This window comes from Anastrepha obliqua, chromosome 1, assembly GCF_027943255.1.
Source record: "Anastrepha obliqua isolate idAnaObli1 chromosome 1, idAnaObli1_1.0, whole genome shotgun sequence".
NCBI classification, from domain to species: Eukaryota; Metazoa; Arthropoda; class Insecta; order Diptera; family Tephritidae; genus Anastrepha; species Anastrepha obliqua.
The window spans coordinates 29,042,795-29,065,108 of NC_072892.1; positions in this window are offsets into that span (position 1 = coordinate 29,042,795).

Sequence of the window (22,314 nt, forward strand, 5' to 3'; positions counted from 1 at the left end):
CATCTTTATTATGCATTTATAAAAAAACTTAAAAAAGTGGTTTACATTGAAAAATACAGCCTCCTCAAATTTGCGCAAAATATTGTGCATTGGGCCGGAAGGGAGTCAAAAATTTAAACATAATTAAAGGTATCTTTATTAAAGTTGGTCTTTTTATAGTAATGTAGTCAAAGCTCATATTATATTTTAATACAAATTAACTTTAAAAGTACATTCTACTTCCTGTTCTTAGTTTTACTTAAACGGTAATAAAAATTATTTTTTTAAAGAATCTTAGTTTACATTTTGTGATATTTTGTTTATACCAGGAGGATATGGCGCTTGGAACAAATAAAATGCATAGCTACATCCCTTAAATCCCGGATTTTTACATCATGTTGGCTGATTTTTATCGTCATATTTCGGGAAATGATATTCAGAAAATATCTTATTTTTTGGAAACCTTGCGAACATTTGTACACTTTTGTGGCCATTTTGCGAAAATGGGAAATATACTTTGAAACTTTTTTTAATTAAATGATTGATTAAATGAACAAATTAACTTTATTTTTTCCACTTTTAATTAATTTCTATTATTTTCCACTTTTTTTCAAGAAGCTTTTACTTAAGTTTGAGTTTAGCACGTTTTTTCTTGCACATTCATAGTGCTCAATGAAAAGCAAAAATTTGTAATTTCTTTTCATAAATGAGATTTTCTTCAACTACTTTTTTGCAAATTCTTGCTACATTTTGGAAAAAACTAGGGACTTGCTGCTGTGATCAGAGAATCCTCGAAATTGGCATTCCCAATACTAATAAAAAATTATTTATTTATATTTTTATAGGAAACCAAAAGGAATATGTAACAGAAGAGACTAAGGGCGCTAAATTTTGTATTAAATAAGTAGAGTTTAAGATGGCGTAGAAAAATTATAAATTTTCTATATAAATTTTTTAAAACAGGATCCCCGAACAGGATGGAAAAAGGCCAGACCCTGGTGCTCAACCGAAGGTTTTAAAAAACGTCTCCATTGTAAGGTTCAGTGCAAAAAGTCTGTTAGACGGCACTACCAAAATTTAATGCCATCCAAGACTTTTCATACTTTTATAGAAATGTTTGTATTGACTTAAGTACAAAATAAATAAGAAATAAAAAATCTCATATCTCTTAATAGTTAATTTAGAAAACTGTTGTTAATGTTGCAGTATATAGTATATAGATGTCGATTTTATGGGTGGCGCATAATTAATCATCCTATCGAAGGATTTATAATTTTTTGCATTCTTGTTGTTGTTCTGCATGTTTATACCTGTTTGTATATAATTATTTTATTAACAAATTTGCATAAAAGACACACTGTACTCTTTACTATATTTTTCTAATAACTTTTCCCGTTCGTTTCCAAATTCCTATTCGTTTTGCAGATATTGCATTTTCCTTCTTATTGATATGAGTATACCCCAATAGCCGAGTAACAGCGCTCTGCCTTGCAGAAATGTGCCCAGTTAGAAGAGTGTTCAATACACTTTCTCTCTCTCTTTTCTACCCTATTTTTCTGGTCGCTCTATAGGTTTTTATAACTTCACTAATATTTTGTTATATAAATATACATACATATGTACGTCTCCATACGTGGTATGTGTACAAAAAAAAATGAAAAAGCGGGAGAATCCATTTTTAGTATTACTTGGATTTATTGTAGTTATTTGATTTTCCTTTATTTTATATCATTCGAATGTACTTCTTGCATATACATATGTATATAAGTATGTCATTAATAAAATAAAAATGAATAGAGAAATAGTTTGTTTTCTATTTTATTTACTTAATAAGAGTTTCTAAACTTCCATTCTTGTAAATAAATGAGAACTTTATGTACTAACGCTCTCATCGGGCTCTCAATTTGCAAAAGAAAACTGTTTAGTTTAAAGAAAGTTGCAGTATCAGGATATACATACACACATATGCACATACGTACATATATGGTATCTGTAGATTGGAGAGTAGGCATGCAAAAATAATTTACAAACCATGTACATATAATTATTTTTTTAGATAAATACGTGCATACATATGTACAAGTATTTGTATACAAATGTTTGTTTTTTCTTTGAATGATACCTGGTGCAGCAGTTCGGTCATTTTCCGAAAGGGTTAAAATCGTTTTGTTTTAGTTTAACCGCGTGAAAAAAGGACTACCATAAAGCCGCAAAAAATGGAATTTTAAGAGAAATTTACGCACATACATATGTACATATGTATGTACATACATACATACATACCACATCTAATAGTTCTTCGCAACTGTTCAAGGTCACTTTTGTTTGCAGTCCTTTTAGCGGTCGAAGAAAAAAAGGGTTAAACATGGAACAATTTTAGTCTTATTACTTGATGAGAAACTGCTTTCGTTAACAAATAAAAAAACAAAAGTGTTTACTGAAACAACACCTTTAAAAAAAACATCGGCCCATGTCCGATGTACATTTCACACAGTATTTGTGCAAACATGTGTATGTGTGTATGTGTGGGCATTATACTCGTACTCGCACTAAGTAAATGCGTAAAGACCTAAACCCTAAGTTCATTGTCTACCTACTTGTTTGCTTTAAAGGAAAAATAACCAGTAATAGCATTTTTATTTAAAATATAGAGCGTGTCCTTTGAGGGTCTTGTTTTTAATTTTCCATGCCATTGTTGTGCCAATGCTAGTCGGAGAAGAAGCGCTCAATCTGCTAAATAATGAAGATTATATTGTATGGCGATGGATGTTGGCTTATTTCGGTTCGCGAGTTGGCATTTGCGCCGAGGTTTTGCATTCTTGTGTGCGTATGTATGTATAGCTGTAGATAATATACATATTAGGGATGTTGAAAAATTTCGGAAAATTTCCTAGGATTCCATGTCTCACCTTGGGAAAATACTTTTTTTCGTTTGAGTAAAATTTCAATAACTAAAAGCATTTGGAACCTTTAAAATTTAGGATAAATTGAATTAAATCAGTTAAATTTTTTAAAACAGCCCAATAAAATTTTTTTCAAAAGACCTTGCGCCTGGATGTTGTTTTAAAATAAAATTTGTAAAGTTTTTGATTTTTTCAGGATTTTTCCAGTACATACGAGGGAAGTTCAATAAGTACCCGTGTTAGAAATGAAGACACCATATTTTGCAAAAAAATTGGTATTTTTATTTTTCAATATAGTCCCTTTTTAGAAAGGTACACTTCTCCCAATGCCCCGGCCATTTTTTAACCAAAAAACAGGATTTTTCGAACTATCCAAAACACACCCCTGTCTCGGCGATGATTTTTTCGTTTGAACTATTTTTTTTCCGTGAACAATTTCTTCATGTTAGGAAACAAGAAAAAGTCGCAGGGATCCAGATCGGATGAATACGGGGGGTGCGACAGCAATCCATGCAGTTTGACGGCGACAACTCCAAATGAAAGTGCTGGTGCGTTATCGTGATGAATCATCACCTTCTTTTTCGCCAAATGCCGTCGTGCCTCCTTCAATGTGAAGCGGTCCAATACCTCACTGTAGTATTGTCCAGTGATCGTTCTTCCTTTTTTTAAAAATCCATGAGGATGACACCGTTCGCACCCCAAACAATCATCGTGATGACCTTTCCGGCCGATGGTACTGTCTTCGCCTTCTTTGGAGCAGATTACCCTGGAGAAATCAATTGTTTTGATTTTTGCTTAGTTTCTGGTGTGTAAGAATGAATCCAGGTTTCATCAACGGTTACAACTTGACTCAAAAATTCCTTCAGATCTTGCTTAAATTGCTCCAAACACTGCTTCGAAGTTAACAGCCACATCCGCTTGTTGTCTACCGTGAGCAAGCGTGGCACCCATCGGGCCGACAATTTTTTCATCGCCAACTTATCATGTAAAATATAGATTTGTTGAACCGATATCTAACTGTGGTCCTAGATGGCGAAGCGTCCCCGTAGACAGCATCCAGCTTTGCTTTTATCTCCTCGAATTTTTTCCCATCCAAAAACAAAATGCGAATTACCGAACGATACTACTCTTTTTCCATCTTAGCGAAAGTCACGAAACGCGTCTTACTCGAATAGCTTCCAATCCAAAGTAACCTTTCAATCAGTCTGAAATTTGTTTTGCCGTAGTTTGATAGATGTCAGCACACGATACTAACACCAACTTCTCTCAGCAACGTCCTTTGCCATCAAACACGGATACTTATTGAACCGTCCTTGTATACCTACGAATTTCTAAGCACTTGACGAGCACTGAGACCAGCAGAATATGATGGCATTGGATCAAAGTTCAGAGACCGACCTGCATATTTGAGAACAAATTTTTGCAGAACTTCGATTCTATTGATAGCTAAATGAGATCTAACAAATGATGTATAGAGGAACTTGATGGTATAGGGATCAGAGAGGGTAGTGGCATTTTCAAGAGTTAATTCCATATTTTGGGCGAGATAAAATTTTCAACTCACTGAGAAAAGTACAAGTAAAGATAGCAAGGGAAAAAATTAGATATACATAGTGAAGTTCAAAATAAACAAGACTGGCATCATAAAAATGTTTTTGTTGGCGCCATCTTTTTAATGAGTTAGTGCGTTGGAAGTTACATCCCTAGCTGACTTCCAGTGAAAGCTTGGTGACATTCGGTTCAGTGGAAGCGAAGTTATTGCGTCTAAAGCGTCAGTATGTTTGTGTCATCGGTACAAAAATGAGTTTCGAATAAAGAGCTAACATCAAATTTCGTTTTAAAATCGGTAAAACGTTACCGAAACATTTGAATTGATACAAAAAGGTTATGGGGATATTGTATATCTCGTGCCAGAGTTCATAAGTGGCTTACACGTCTCAGAGATGGTTGTGAGGACATAAACGATAATGAACATACGACCCAAAATGAGTAATCATCGAAAACTCCATCAAAATTGTTCGTAAATTTATCAAAATTGAACCGAACTCATTGTTGAAATTCATGGAATCGGAGTTGAATATCCCCAAAGCATCGATTTATCGCATTTTATCTGATCATTTGGGCTTACGAAAGGTCTGTACACGTTTCATTTGGCACAACTTAACTGAGAACCAAAAATTGCTCAGAATTCAACATTCGAAAGACCTCATTAAAGAGGCGAGAAAAGACGAGAACCTCCGTTTTAACATTGTAACTGGTGATGAAACGTGGTATTTCCAACATGAACCTGAAACTAAGCGTCGAAGTACCGAATGGAAGGCCTCAGATGAGCCAACACCCAAAAAATCGTGTATGGAGAAGTCAAAAATCAATTCGATGCTCATTTGTTTTAACGATTCTAAGGGAATTGTCCACAGAATCTCGTGCCAACGGCCAAACCCTCAATGCAATTTTCTATCTTGACGTTTTGAAGCGTTTGCGGCATCGCATTCGTCGAATTCGCCCTGAATACCGCGAAGGAGGAAACTGACGCTTATTGCATTTGGACATGAAAGGAAAACGTTTTGTGTTCATAGAGGCCATCCCAAAGGCTTGTACCAACATCCTGAAGGACATTCCGGTCAATAACCTGAAACAATCTTACGAAAAGCTTCTAGATCGCGCAAAACAGCGTATCGAGACCAGAGGGGACTATTTCGAATAATTAAACTGGAAGTTATCAGAACAAAGCTCCTGTCGTTTCTATTTTAGCTCAGTCTTGTTTATTTTGGGCTTCATCTTGTAAATTTACCATACCAACTGTTCTATAAAAATAGCGAATTACAGCTCATCACATGTATGTAGTATTGCAAAGGCTCAAAATAGTTTAAAATGCGACCCATGTAAAAATATATTTTTTTGTAATATCAAAATGTATTTTATAAACTTTTACACCTATATTTTTCGGGTTTCTTTCAACATAATTTTCAACATAAAAATCAGATCTCTTGTAATAAGTCATATAATAAAACATTAAACAAAAATATGCCAAAAAGCCCCTAAACATATTTATTCTGCTACATAAAACAAACATAAGTAATCGTTTACACGTAACTAAAGCCATACAAAAAACCTGATATCATTGCACTTAAATTTCAAACAGATGTATCCAACGAAGTCTGTCGACAAGCTCTTGATTGGAACCCCTAAGGAAGCTGCAAGTGAGGCCGACCACTAAGACTACATGGAGAGGATCGCTACAAGAAGAATCCCGTGAATGCAGGAAATCGTGGAACCCACCAAAATTGCTAGCTGAAAATAGGACCACGTGGAAATGCTTTATTGAGGCCCTATGCTCCAATGGGAGATAAAGGAAATGATGATGAGTGCATTTAAAACGTCTACTAAAGAACAGCAAAGTACGACTTCCTAGGGCTTCTGCTACATAATCGGGTTCGTGAGTGGCCAACGCTGGTTTTTAAATAGGCAATAGTGAGCGCTCACACCTTTTAGCAGGGTAAAACAGATACATTTTATGTTCCAGTAAATCTTAGCCATAGAGCAACGCAATCAATTTCATTAAGGCTTTTCAGAGGTATCGAATTTTAAATTGAATAAAAAAAACGAAAACTTAAATTGACTGGGCAATCTTTATAAAGGGTTTTCCAATAAGAGGTGCTATTTTGATATTAGATCAATTGCTTCGTTGTTTAAGTGGCACGTAGAGTCGTCTTGTTGAAAATAATAGATCAATACCATCCAATTCTGACCGTGAAAAATCGTTAATCATCTCTCATAACTGTTGCTCCAGCTTCTTTTTCGAAAAAGTATGGTCCAATGACTCCGCCTGACCATAAACCGCATCAAACCGTCACACGTTGAGGATGGGGAGGCTTTTCAACAATAACTTTGGATTTTCTGAGCCCCAGATCAGACCATTTTGCTTTTTGACGAAGCCACCGAGGTGGAAATGGGCCTCATCACTCAAGATGATTTTTCGATGGAATTCCGGAATTTTTGTGGATTTCAACGACCCAATCAGCAAAGACACGACGTTGTTGATGATCGGCCGGCTTGAGTTTTTGTGTTAACTGGACTTTATAAGTCTTAAGACCCAAATCTTTATGCAAAATACGGTGTAATGACGTTTGTGGAATGCGTAATTCCAAAGAACGAAGAGGAATGGACCTGGGCTTTCTTCAACACTTTCGGCAATATTTTCGGCTGCTCTAGAGCGTCTGCACGGGTTTTATTCTTCACATCACTAACTTCTCCCAACAGCTCGAATTTTTTCACCGATTTCTGTATTGCGGTGCGACTTAAAAATGCTCGAGTTTTACTTTTTTATGAGTAGCTTTTTCATGGCAGAAATACACTCGGACGCTTGCCATTGCCTGCCGAGGGGCAATCGCTATTTCTTCATTTTTGATGTTTCATTAAGATTCGAACCTACGATCTCTCTGAATACCGAATGGTAGTCACGCACCAACCCAGTCGGCTACAGCGGCCGAAGAGATTATTAGATTCGAGATTACGGGCTTCAATTTTCGGCATCAAAAAGTCGTTTCCCATGACGCGATGAAGTTCACCATTCACTGTTACACTGGCACCAGCTTCGTCTTTGAAGAAATATGAGTGAATGATTTCTCCAGCCCATAGGCCGCTCCAAACGTTTGTGTAATGGCTGTTCTTGAATGGCTTCTTCAGCTCAAACACGGCAATTTTGCTTATGGCGTAGCCTTTAACACTAAACCTACCGGTATTTTATGTATTCCTATTCCTACCAATGTGGGTCAAATGACCCGTCTTTAAAATATTATACAGTACTATCTCGATAATCCGGACACGCGGTAGTCCGGCCACATCTATAATCCGGACAACTGCTAAATTCGGACAGTTTAACATTTTTTACTCTACAATCCGGACATTTTTCAAATTTGCTTCGCAATATGTACATACATATGTATTTTAATTTTTAGTTTGCTTTGTGAGTTTTTCGTAAAATAGCGGTACTTTAACAACAATATATGTATACGAAATACAACAGCATAAATCACGCGTTGTGTTTATTCTTTAGTGACAAACTGAATTGAGTGGACATTATTATTATGAAAATAATAATATAGAAGAAGCTGATTCTGATTGAACCATAGTTGAAGCGGTAAATACTATAAGTAGCGGTGAAGCAAAGAATATTTTTTCCAAGGCTATACAATGGGCAGAACAAATTGACGCTTCGGCTATGGATATTTTAGTTTTAAGACTGCAGATAAAATGTTGCTGCTGCAGATAAAATGTTGCTGGCGAACTCGCAGCAGACCAAAATTAATAATTTTTTTGAAATAGTACATACTAATATAAATAAAAAAAATGTTTGATTATGTACAGATGTACATATTATTATGTAAGTATGATTGTACTGTATTTAATAAAACTATTTATGTACATACATATATCTGAATTGCGTTATGTTTATTTCAAAAAAACAACGTTTAGTTGAAAAAAAAAATCATCTATAATCCGGGCACCCCCATAATCCGGACGACCCCTAACATTAAGGGTGTCCGGATTATCGAGATAGTACTGTATATATTATTAAGATCACATATATTTCTCGGTAAAACAATTAGCAAGAGAAGAGTAAATCTTGAAAAATACATTCGATGTATTTTTTAATAAAAGTCGTGAAGGCAAACGACGATTTAATAATGTTATTTCTAAGAACTTCTGACAAGAAGTTTAAAATGGGTCATTTGACCCGTCCATGGTAGGTTTGGTGTTAAAGGGGGAAACCGGTTTAGGAGGCCAAAATTTTGGTATTTTTTGAGAATTTTTGAACAAAGAAGGAATAATCAGAAATTTTTTAAGTTTCGAGGATATTTAATTTATATTTTTAGGTGCACTTTTAAATTTTTTTGAAGCTATTTCCGCGGGAGATAGTGGCGTTAGAGCGTGCTGTCCATGCTTTTTCTCTGAAATCAACACCAATTTTTATTTTTATTAACAACATATTTCCTAAGAATATGAACCTAATTGTGGTAAAAAAATATTGAAAATTGCATGCTTTTGAGGCGCTTGAACACAAAGTATTTTTTTATACCATATTTTTTCATCTATTTTGCTTAAAAAATCATATTTTAAATAATAATATAATCCCAGAATAAAGAAAAAAATCCGAAAAGTTTTAGAGCGATTAGTCGATAACTTTTTAAGCTAGAATTCCCACCAGTTGAAAAAAATTGGTTTCGAGAAAACACCGCTCTAACTACCGCGCGCTACGGTGCTGAACCGACAGGCGGTCACTTAAGTGCTCATAGCATCGGGAATAATACGAATTTCGCTTTACAGTTTTTACCACATATTCTTGAGTAGTTATACTAACGATTTATGCAATAAAAAAAAAACGATTTTTTGATCGATCTAAACCGGTGGCCCCCCTTAAGCCAAAAATGGGCCTCATCGCTGAACACCATAAGTTGGTGAGCCCGCGATGAACACTTTTCACTTTGCGTCGAATTTCATAATACAATTGTACGATTTGTAATATCGGCTAATACTGAAACAAAGTATGTATTTAGGTTGATAGTAGTCACGCGTAATCTGTCAAAACAAAAAACCTCTTGCAAAAAGTACCTGAAATCTGATCACCCTTTGCATATCCCTCATTTACTTCAATAGTGTCATCATCCAAAAAATAATTGTTTTTTCTGCCTAAGTAAATAGAAATAATCACAAGCTCTTCTTGTATGCTGTGCAAAATATATTTATTAACAGTTTCTCATTGAATGCAAAAATGTCTTTACTTTCACTTTACATTTGGGTTTTTTTTTAGTTATGTGTCATTGAAGTAAATGAACGTTTTGGTTTAGAATTTTTTTGAAGCATCTGCATTTTTACAATAAAATACACTTCGCTATGCCCGCCCACAATTTTTGCGAATCTCATTTTCCCATAAAGGCCAACATTAAACTATGCAAAGTTGAATGAGCGACCAGCGTTTGGCGGTTTAAAGTCGATGTGGCACACACATCTGCACACATACATACATACATATGCACTTATAATAAGATAGTCAGATTTGCAAGGCATAAGGCATGTCTTTCTTTTGCAGTCACGAGTTCGACACTACCTGTCACATTACGTTTATTATCCTTGGTCAAATATGTTAACATATCGCCGCTTGACGCACGCCGAACATTAAGCGATGCTTTCAGTCGCGTAACAAGCGCACAAAATGTCGACCTTCACGCTTTCGTTTCTCATTTGGTGCCCCCGATCATTATTTGCACAATGAAAAGTAGAGCAATAAGCAAACAGAAAACGCACTTCGCTTTGGGCCGTCCATTATTTACAACGGAAAACAATTCACTGAACTAGAGCAGTTCCGAGTTTTTTCGTTAATTCTTTTCGTCATGACTGGTCGCTTAATCCCTTACTGGGCTTCTAGGAATGCTGCCTTTGCAAATGAAAAAGGATATTTTTATTTGTTTTCGCACCCTTAAAATGTTAGTTTACATTTTCCTAGACTCTGATTTATTTTTGAAATACTGCATTGTTACTTTCTTTAGTAGTATTCCTGTTTTAATAACCTTATCTACGCTCGCATAACTGGAAGCAATCTTCCGAAAACATGTATGACAAATACATACATACATATGTGCATACTTACATTTGCTCCTTTGCTGAACTAAATAAGTAAACTAATTTAAACGTCAGCGCCAGATCAGAAGAGAGATGTAAATTTGGCATTTCACTATTTGCATTTTGAAGAAATGTATGACATTGTGTATGTATGAATAAGTATGTAAATACTAAAATCGAAGCATTAATTTGCATTTTGCAAGCTAGCATCCATGCCTTAATGCCCTTTTTGCTATGCTCTGGCACATAAAACAATTCTTAAAATCAACTGCGCACAGTTCAGAGTCGATTGATTTGCAAATTAAGTAGTAGCCTTGCCTAGAGTAATTTTTGCCAAGTGTATCATCATCATTGTTGCCGCGACGGTCCGGATTGAGCCTTGGCATCCCTCAATCGCTTCGACCAAGAAGCTCGATCTTTTGCAGACATCCTCCAGTTTTTTACTCCAAAGATCTGGGTGTCGTCAGTAGCTGCATCAATCCAGGTTTTCTTTGGGCGACCACTTTTACGAGGCACATACAGCTTGCTATTGTAGATCTTTCTTACGATTTCGTTTGGGTTCATCCTCAGAATATGTCCAGCCCACTTAAGCTGAACCTTGAAAGCTGAACCACTTAAAAGCTGAACCTTGAAGTAGTCGGCGATTTGGAAGTCGTTCAGCTCAGCTAGGCATTCATCGTGGTATCGTAGGCGATAGTTGACGTGATTCTAATAAGACATTTTAATAAAAACTTAAGCAGTTGAAAGGGTTTTCCAGTAAAGGTGTTATTGGAGGTCTTTTCCCGTAAAAGATCAATGGTTTTGTTGCTTGTGTGGCATGTAGCGCCGTCTTGTTAAAAATAACGTTGTCCAGATCAATACCACCTAATTCCGGTTATAAGAAATCGTTAATCATCTCTCGATAGCGCAATCCATTCACCGTAACTGTTGCTCCAGCTTCATTTTCGAAAAAGTAAGGTCCAATGGCTCCGCCGGACCATAAACCGCACCAAACAGTTATACGTTGAGGATAGAGAGGCTTTTCAACAATAACTCTTGGATTTTCTGAGCCCGACAATTTTGCTTGTTGACGAAGCCACCAAGGTGGAAATGGGCCTCATCACTCAAGATGATTTTTGATGGAATTCCGGATTATTTTCATGCATTTCAACGACTCAATCAGCAAAGACACGACGTTGTTCTTGTGTTAACTGGACTTTATAAGTCTTAAGACCCAAATCTTTATGCAAAATCCGGTGTAATGACGTTTGTGGAATGCCTAATTCCAAAGAACGACGAGGAATGAAGGATGAACCTGGGTTTTTTTCAACACTTTCGGCTACAACGGCAATATTTTCGGGTGCTCTTGAGCAACGTGCACGGTTTTTATTCTTCACATCACTAACTTCTGCCATTAGCTCGAATTTTTCCACCAATTTCTGTATTGCGGTCCGACAAAGTGTTTCACGACGACCCAAAAATGTTCGAGTTTTACGAATCGTCTCTGCTAAATTTTTACCATTTTTATATTGAACTAGCTTTAACCCGCGGCCCCGCTCGTGTAGGAGTAGTTTTGAGGGATTTATGATATGTATATAAAAGAATTACAAACAATAATTTCATAGAAAATAATTTTTTATTAATAACCAAAATATTACAATACCCGGCATCCGTTGCTATGCCTCGCTGAATAAAATCAAAACAACCAGTCTGAAAAATATCAAGCAAAATTATTTTTATTAATTTTCTATCTCAAACCGTTTTTGAACTTTGCATTTGTGTCATAGTTGAACAGCTTATGCGGATTATGAAGTCTAGAGTGTGCTATAAATAGTGGGAAATAGGGAAAACTAAGATTTTTTAGATTAAATTTAAGCAAATATTCGGCCGCCGTAGCCGAATGGGTTGGTGCGTGACTACCATTTGGAATTCACAGAGAGAACGTAGGTTCTAATTAAGAAAAACATTTTTCTAATAGCGGTCGCCGCTTGGCGGGCAATGGCAAACCTCCGAGTGTATTTCTGCCATGAAAAAGCTCCTCATAAAAATATTTGCCGTTCGGAGTCGGCTTGAAACTGTAGGTTCCTCCATTTGTGGAACAACATCAAGACGCACACCACAAATAGGAGGAGGAGCTCGGCCAAACACCCAAAAAGGGTGTACGCGCCAATTATGTATATATTATATATATGTATATATATATTCGAATAGTGGTGAGAGTGAGAGTGGTGGCGCGGTCTGGGGGCTGTGGGAAGGGAGTTCATTCATAAAAACATGCCTATAACCTTCATTGGGTGAAAATATGAATGTATAAACATTTTTACGTCATTTGGTGTTGTTGTTTCGTAGTGATGCGCGGACAACGTACAGACATTCACCTTTATAGTATAGATTTTAATAATTTCAATGCGTTGTTTAAGCGTGTATCGTTCAATTTTTATTAATGGCGTAGTTTTTACTTGTCAGATATCAAAAAATGACAGCTTTAAAAACGGCATCAACCGAAATAGCGGGCTATTCAAAATAACACTTGTTATTGGAAAACCCTTTATTATAAAGTAAAAATATTTGTAAACTACTATTTTTTTGTTTAATTTTAATTTTTTTATCCTCAAAATGGGCAAATCCGGCAGCGATGCTGATGGGATTTCACCTACAATGAAGAGAAGACGTTTATAAATATTTTCATTGTCTTCTGAAAACCTTGCTGGTGAAGAGAGCGATCCTGACATTCTAACGGATTCCAGTATTACCGACTCTTAGAACAACAACGATAGTGAGATGAAAGAACTGGGTACAAATGCTCTGTGAAATGTCAAAGGAGGAAATAGAGAGCCGTTTAAATTTTCTGCGAAGTCGAAGAATTTTCTGGTCAAATCGTACCAAGGAGCTTTAGAAATAAATGCAAGTTTTATATTGAATAACATTTAGGTGATGAGCTTATTAGTATTATATTTAAAGCCGCGCTCAAGGTTGAATAAATAGTATCCGACGAATAACAATGAGATTAGATGCTTTATCGCGGTCTTGGTCTTGCAAGGCGTCGTAAAAAGGCCAAATTCCAAATGTACTTTTCAAAAAGGGAATGTACTAGTACGCCTTTTTTTCTAAAGTGATGACATGAGATCGACTTTTATTGTTGTGCAAATTTCTGCACCTCGAAAATAACTAATTTTATAGAATAAACCTCTGTTTCATGCAATTCTTTAACAACGACACCTACTCTGCGCTTGACGACTATACTCGTCATCGTTCGACGAAAATTTGTGCGCATTTCGTAAATGGAGCGACACAGTTAACAGGTTAATAAGGTTAATAAGGATTAGATAGGCATAAACTCGTTAGACATCAAGCCTAAAATGATATTATAAAAACCGTTATAATAATATCGATCAACAAGTTGCTCAAATTTCTCTTGCTTGGCGCTCATTTTTGTCAGTGAACAGCCGATCATACAAATGTTTATGGTTGACTGTTCGTCAGCGTCACTATTGAATTCTGACTGATTGTGTGCACAAAAACTGTTCGCAAACTTTCATTTATTAGCCTCACTTGTGCACGGGAAGATCGAATATTTATACGCGAGTCTCTCAAGGATCGTCACAAATCCTCTTCTTCCCTTGCAGCTGCCTTGTTGGAAGAAATTGGAAAATCCGTTAGTGCTCGAACAGCTAGAAGTAGAAATACAAAAACAAAATTCGATAATTAATTTTGCGCCTCCTTGTATTATAAGTATATATTTCCATATGTAGAAAAAACAAACAAAACGAATTAAATTATGTGGTTTAAAAATTTGGCAGTCTTCCACGCTGAGTTTGTTTTTGCAACATTTCGGCTTAACAACACAAATGACTCTTAAAAAACAATGCACAAACATTTTTCTTACTCGGGTAGGAAAGTCAAGGAGCCGTAAAATCATTCAAATATGAATTCCCAAAAATTGCTTTACTGAATTGAAGAGAATCTAAATATCTAAATATCTCTATTTCAGCACTCGTGAACAAGACGTCATGTTTTGAACCACAGACAAAAATTGTTTTTATCTGCGTAATGCTAAGTGTCTTATCTGTAAAATCAGCTTATTTTTTCGATGGATTTCAATTCAAGCGTGCCAGCGTGTGCCAAAGCGAAAGTAAAAACACGAACACACGTACATATGTGATGTATGCACGTAAGTGTATGTATGTATGTTATATAATGGCATAAAAAAAGGAAGATGCATGCCTATCATAAATTGTCGGTATTTATTTATATGGAATTCACCACATCTGCACCTTTGACTCGTCAATTGCGAATGGGATTATAAATTATCCATATAATTTATTTACGTTTTTGCATCTCTTTGAATTAGGGTTTAATTTTGCTTACAATAGCTATGATTTTTTCAAACAATGCAATGCATTTTTAATTTTCTTCAGCGATTTTTGTTCGAATCTAAACTATTTTGTATATCTGTGTACAATAATTATAAATTAATTTGGATAATGCCATCTTACGTGGGTAACGCCAAGGACGAGTCGTAAGCAATTTTTTATGGAAGAAGACTTATCGCGGTTTTATAAGCCATTGTTAAGTTCAAGTTACAAGACAACTTTTTCCGGCAACAGATCTTTGATTAGTTGCTGGGCAAATGCAATTTTCGTTTGAAAAAAAAATTATGATTGATAGAAAAAATTTGTATCATAAAAAAAAAAAATTTATTATATAATTTGTAATAAAAAATATTTATAATTCATGGAGAATAATTTTTTTTGGAATTTTTTTTACTTTTTATAGGGAAACATTTTTTTTTATAGAAATTTTTTAACTTTTTATAGGGAAACATTTTTTTATAGAAATTTTTTAACTTTTTATAATGGAATTTCTTTTTATACATTTCTTTTCTACTACTATTTTGTTTTTATATATAATTCTATATTTATGTTATATAATTTCTAATATATTCTATTTATTTTATAGAAAAAAAAGATTTATTTATTGAAAAACATTTAAAACCTTGAGTGAACCACCTACAAATAATTCCAAAAAATATGTATAAAAATCAAAAATTACAGCAGTTATTGAATGGTAATGATTTTTATCGTATAATCTAATAAAAATTATGTCTATGCAGCATCAAAATCGTCGTCGTTTTTTAAAGACATTTTTTAACTTTTTATAGGAACATTTTTTTATATGCATTTTTTTTCTATAATTTGTTTTTACATATAATTCTATATATATGTTCTACAATTTTTAGTTCTGTATATATTCTATAATTTTAAGTTAATATTTTTGTATGTACCTATTCTATTTATTTTAATAAAAAAAACTATTTATTGAAAAATATTTTAACCTTGAGTTAACCGCCTCCAAAAAATTCCAAAAATATATAATAGGACTATGGTTAGGTTCGTGCGGTTTTTTTTCGAAATTTGAAACTTTATTGACGTAAAATGGTTACAAATTTAATATTCAAAGTATTGTCCATCGCTTACTACTACTTTTCCCCATCTTTCTGGCAATTCACGGATTCCCTTTGTGAAAAATTCGGTCGGTTTTGCCGCAATCCACGAATCGATCCATTTTTTGACTTCATCGTAATTACGGAAGTGCTGGTCAGCCAGGCCATGTTGCATCGATCGGAAGAGATAGTAATCGGATGGCGCAAGGTCTGGACTATACGGCGGGTGGGGTAGGACATCCCATTTGAGCGTTTCTAAGTATGTTTTGACCACTTGTGCAACATGTGGCCGAGCATTGTCATGTTGCAAAATAACTTTGTCGTGTCTATCGGCGTATTGCGGCCGTTTTTCTCGCAGTGCTCGGCTCAAACGCATCAATTGTCGTCGGTAGACATCCCCCGTAATCGTTTCATTCGGTTTCAGTAGCTCATAATACACAACACCCAGCTGGTCCCACCAGATACACAGCATAACCCTCAGGCCATGAATATTCTGCGCCGACGTCGATGTTGAAGCATGGCCAGGGTATCCATACGTTGCCCGACGTTTTGGATTGTCGTAATGGACCCACTTTTCATCGCCAGTCACAATTCGATGCAAAAAACCCTTTCTTTTGTGCCGTTGAAGCAGTTGTTCGCATGCCATAAAACGGCGTTCAACGTCTCTTGGCTTCAATTCATACGGCACCCAATGGCCTACCTTTCGGATCATTCCCATGGCTTTTAAACGTTTGGAAATGGTTGATTGATCAACTCCCAAAGTTTTTGCAACCTCTTCTTGCGTTTGAGCCGGATCTTGATCGAGCAATTCCTCCAATTCGGTATCCATGAACTTTGGCGGCGCACCCTCGCGTTCTTCGTCTTCCAAGCCAAAATCACCACTTTTAAAGCGTGCAAACCACTTCTGGCACGTTCGCTCAGCTAGAGCATGCTCACCATAAACTTCCACCAAGATACGATGACTTTCGGCTGCTTTTTTCTTCATATTAAAATAATGAAGAAGAATTCCCCGCAAAAACACATTATTTGGCACGAAATTCGACATTTTCAAGTGTGGTAAAAATATTGTTGTTTACGCTTCAAATAAAAAACTTATACTGACGTTTGTGCCTTACGACAGTAGCTCTCCAATGAATGTTTGGAAATGTGGATCGATGGAATAATAATCAAGTTACGCCATCTGTTGTAAAACCGCAAGAAACTTATTCATAGTCCTATTACAAAAATCAAGAAGTTCAGAAGTTATTGAAGGTTAATGGTTTTTATCGTATAATCTAACAAAAATTATGCCTATGCAGCATCAAACTCGTCGCCGTTATCAGAATCGTAAGAACTGATGCATGTGAAGTAGCTTTTGTTCCTGATGGCTGATGGCACATTTTAGGTACACGGCTCTCTAGCATTTGCACGCAATTGAATTGCCACTGTTTAATCTGCTTGGCAGTTATTCCAAACAGGCGATCCAAAAATCGGCCTACACTCCAGAAGATGATTTTGCCGACTTTTTTTTCTTGTTTTGTTCGCTTTTCTTTTTTGTTTTTTTTTTTCAACCTTTTCTTTATTGTTTTTCTTCTTTACACACAGTGTAAATACCAAATTTGCGTGTATTTTGTTTTTGCACTTTGGTGACTTGAATACCAAAATTTCATTCGGAATGTAAGCAAGCAAACAAAACAACAACAACTTAGATCACTTTTTCATTTAAACCACAAGAATAAAAATCAGCAAATCAGCTGTTCTACTGAAATCACCTTGTATAGACTCGCCTTGATCGATGGTTTTCCACCTCTTTTTGTGGGAGGTGCTGCATTTGCTTCTACTGCTTTGTTTTTGTCTCATTGGGTTTCTTCTTCTCATTCAATTCAATGCATTGATATTTGGTGGATCGCGACAATGACTGGTTTAAATAAAAAATAGTTTAAAAAAAACTAAAAAACACGCTTTTATTGCCAATCGAACTAAAAAGTATAAAATAAATTTTAATGACAAAGAGACCTATAATGAAGTAATAGAAGATTAAGATACAAATAGAATAATTCAAATTAGAGTTAAAAGCGTGGGATGCATTTTGCTTCACTTTCATAACCTTCTGTACATAGGTAGTTGCCAATAGAATGATTGTAATATTTACTATTTCAAGCCTCCCACGCTTTTAACTCTAATTTGAATTATTCTATTTGTATCTTAATCTTCTATTACTTCATTATAGGTCTCTTTGTCATTAAAATTTATTTTATACTTTTTAGTTCGATTAGCAAAAAAGCGTGTTTTTTAATTTTTTTTTTTTTAATATTTTTTATTATGAATGAAAATTATTGTTATCATTGCAATCAGTGAATTAATGATTCGATACATTCGTGTTATATTTAATTCCTTTCTTATCGACTGTGAGTCTAAAGCTATGCAGTTATCGGCCGTGATAAAGAAGTAATCGGGATGAAGAACTTATTTCGTGGAGGGAGCCTGAGAAACGGCTACCCCACTCCATTGGCCAGTTTTTTTTCGATTTTCGTGGTGTGGTGCACTATGAATTCCTTCCACCTGACCAAACTGTTAATAAGGAATATTATTTGAGCGTTATGCGTCGTTTACGTGAAGCCAGATTTGGCTCCGTGTGACGTCTAGCTATTCCCAAAACTCGAGAGACCACTCCGGGGAACGCGTTTCGAGTCGATTGAGGAGATAAAAGCTGAATCGAAGAAGGTGCTGATGGCTATAGCGGAAATGGACTATTTGGCATGTTTCGGGGATTGGAAAAATCGTTGGCATAAGTGTATTTCATCGAGAGGGGATTGTTTTGAAGGGGATGAAATTGATTTACAAGAATTAATAAAGATTTTTCATTTTACAACCAAATTCACCTTACTTTTTGCCCACAGGTAAAAAAAGATAATATTAATCCTGGCAAGCTCAATAAGGATAATGGAAAACTTTTATCAAATTATTGCATTGTCATCGGTCCTTGATAGGTGTGCAAAATTCCAAGTCGATCAGATTTTTAGAAGCCAGTGAAAATTAAGCTCAAAGATTCCGTTACATACATACATACAACCCGACCTAATAAAAGTGTGTTAAAAATGGAAGGATGATAATATTTTTGACAACTATCACATTTACAAGGTGAGACAAATAAATTCAAGGAGGACATTTTTTGGGAAAACTTTCCCTGGCCCAATGTATTCACTTAAATGGGACAAGATGTCTGCCCGCTATTAAGATTCTCAAGAATAATTATAAATATTGCATTTTACATTTCAGTAATTTATACAATAATTCATTTAAATATATAAATACATAAAGAAAGAAATAATGAATTTGTGGCAATAACAATGTTGTCTGTCACAGGTCAAAAATTAGACTCTGCAATAAGAAATTCTCTATAGCGTAAGGCTGAGTATATAAAGCAAGTTAGTCTTTTCCAATTTTGGCCATGAAATATATCTATTACTTCTGCTTCATTTAGCTTCGCTGCGTTTAGGCATCTTGTTCTGACCTCCTTCAGTACCGGACATCTTCCTAATATGTGCTGCATATCTTGTTCCTCGTTTATTTTGCGGAGGGTAAAAATTTGTGTGTAGATCATATTATATTAACACGCTGCGTATAATTATAGAGCAGTCAGCAGGATGGCGGTCGCCACTGTACCTACTCTTTGTGGATTTTGAGCGCGCTTTTGACACCTTGAACAGGCGCGCAATTTGGTATTCCTTGAAGACTAATGGAGCACCGGAAAAAATCATCACCATCATTCAAGAACCTTACGAGGGAGCTTTCTGCAGTGTTCTCTTCAAAGGCAAAAACGCGCGAGTTGTTCAGTATTCACAATGGTGTGCGTCAAGGTTGTGTGTTGTCGCCGCTGCTGTTTATCACTGTACTTGATAACATAATAAGAAAAACCCATATCAGAAGCTCTGCGATCTGCATTATGCCGATGATATATTATTTTTGACACACAAATTGTCTGAAGCACACGCTAAACTTACTGCCTTAATACGATATGCAAGCCAAGCTGGATTGCGAGTCAACTTCAAAAAAACGAAGCTTATACGTATTGAAACTTCAAACCAGGACGCACTGACGCTTGAAGTGGGCGACACACTGGTTACAATTGAGGACATCGAAAACTTCTGCTACCTTGGCAGCATAGTGTCAAAAAATGGTGGAGCGGAAGCTGATGTAAGTTCCCGCATAAACAAAGCTCGCCACGTTTTCCACAGGATGAATCGAATCTGGTCATCAAGAAATATCAGCACAAAAACAAAATTGCGAATTTTCAATACAAGCATCAAACCAGTGTTACTTTATGCATGCGAAACATGGAAAGTCACAGATACCATATGCAATAGCCTACAAACATACATATATGAACAGATGCCTGCGCATTATTCACCGCATATTTTGGCCAAGAGTTATCACCAATGAAAATCTTTTAAATATTTCAATGTGCAAGCCCATCGCAGCTGATATCAAAGAAACGAAATGGCGTTGGATTGGGCACACCTTACGCAAAGAAGACAATGACATCGCAAAGATGGCCATAGAATGCAATCCACAAGGCTCCCGAAGAAGAGGACGACCACGAACAACTTGGATGCGGAATACCAATCAAGATGTTCCTCGCATGAAATTCTGAAAATTGCACAAGATCGCTCACGTTGGTCTGAGTTTGTTTCCGCCCTATGCTCTGATTTTAGCGGTATTTCTTCATATAACTACATATATAAATAATCTCATGTACAAACTATTTATTGTTAATTTGACAAGAGATATCAAGGAATAAATAATAATAAAAAATTTTCTGAGTGTTTCCATACGTGGTTGCATTTAGCATCTTGTTCTGAAAATTGTTGAAATGTCAGCTAGTCGCATATCTTCTTTAATATATGATTCCCGTTTTGAGTAGTCTAAATGTTTATAACTTCGTGTCCCGCTTGACTGTGCTTTTTGCCTTGCCATATTGAGATCTTTTATTTTCATTTTGGCAAAAAGTTTCACACAGCGATCTAGCCAGTCTGTAGCTGTGTTTTCTTCAAACTTCAGACCGAACTCCATTCCCATGTCGTTCAGACGCTTAAGCCAAAACACATTTTGACGTGATAACGTCTTATAATTCGATTTAACAGGCTGCACGCACGAAAAAATGTGTCGTTACCTTGCTCATTAGTGTTACCTTGCTCATATGTCGTTACCTTGCTCATTGTCGTTAGCTTGCTCATTTGTCGTTACCTTGCTCATTGCATTGAATGAACTGCAAGCGAAAGCGCGGAACGAACGACAAAGCAAACAAAGCAAACGAACGGCAACGTTCGACATCTTGCTCTCTCCTACTTAAGTGAGCGTATATATGTATGTATATGCGCATATGTACATATATAAATTCACGTATTTATATTTGCATATGCCTTCTTATTGATTACTAGCAAACCCGGCCCCCTTCGCTGGGCACACTAAAATAGAATAGATATGGTTTAGAACAGAAAATATATGGTTTTCATATTATTTATTTCTTTATTCTTTATTCAAGCGCTTTGGCATAAACAATATTTTTTGTTTTTCTATTAGTTTTTGAGTAAATATAAAATATAAATTGAAAATCAGGAAAAAAGAAGATTGTTTTTAAATTTCAAATCAACGCATATGAATAAACAATCGTCTTTTTTCCTGATCATCCATGAATTTTTCGTTTCAATTTATATGTTTTATTAAGCATTGGAGCTTTTTTAACCATTATCCATTTATATTTTCAAAAAAAAAAAAACGAAAAAAATTGTTTTTTCCACGAACACATAATTTCATTCGGATTTCACATTAAATTCTCAAATTTCGTAAGAAATTATTCACTGTTCCAAAATCCATTCCAAAAAAAATCACAAACAATTTTTACATGTTGCACTTACGTTTTTTCCTTATGGCATCCAAATCAGAAAGAAATATTGACACATTGTAATTCACACTGTCAATTTGACAGTTCAGTTCCGCCCCAAGCGTTAAAAAGTAAGCGACATTATGGCTGGCTCAAAAGAACGCTGTACCCGTTGCCACTGCTCCGAATTACAACCACACTTTACGAAACCCATTTTCAATACTTACTTAACAATGTGCGTAAGTTTGGTTTAATTCGGTGCAAAGACACGGCGGGTCCACGTTTTGGCATATATTTCGAGACCCTAGTCATCAATAGGTATGAAAATTACCCCGTATTAAAGCACTTATCAACAGCTTTCATTTGATATCCATATTGTACAAACACATTCTAGGGTCCACGTTTTGGTCTCTATCTCGAGACCCTAGTCACGGAGCGGATGGAAATGCTCTGAACTAAAGCATTCACCAACAGCTTCCATTTGATACCCATATTGTACATACACGTCCGAATGTTACCCGGGTGCA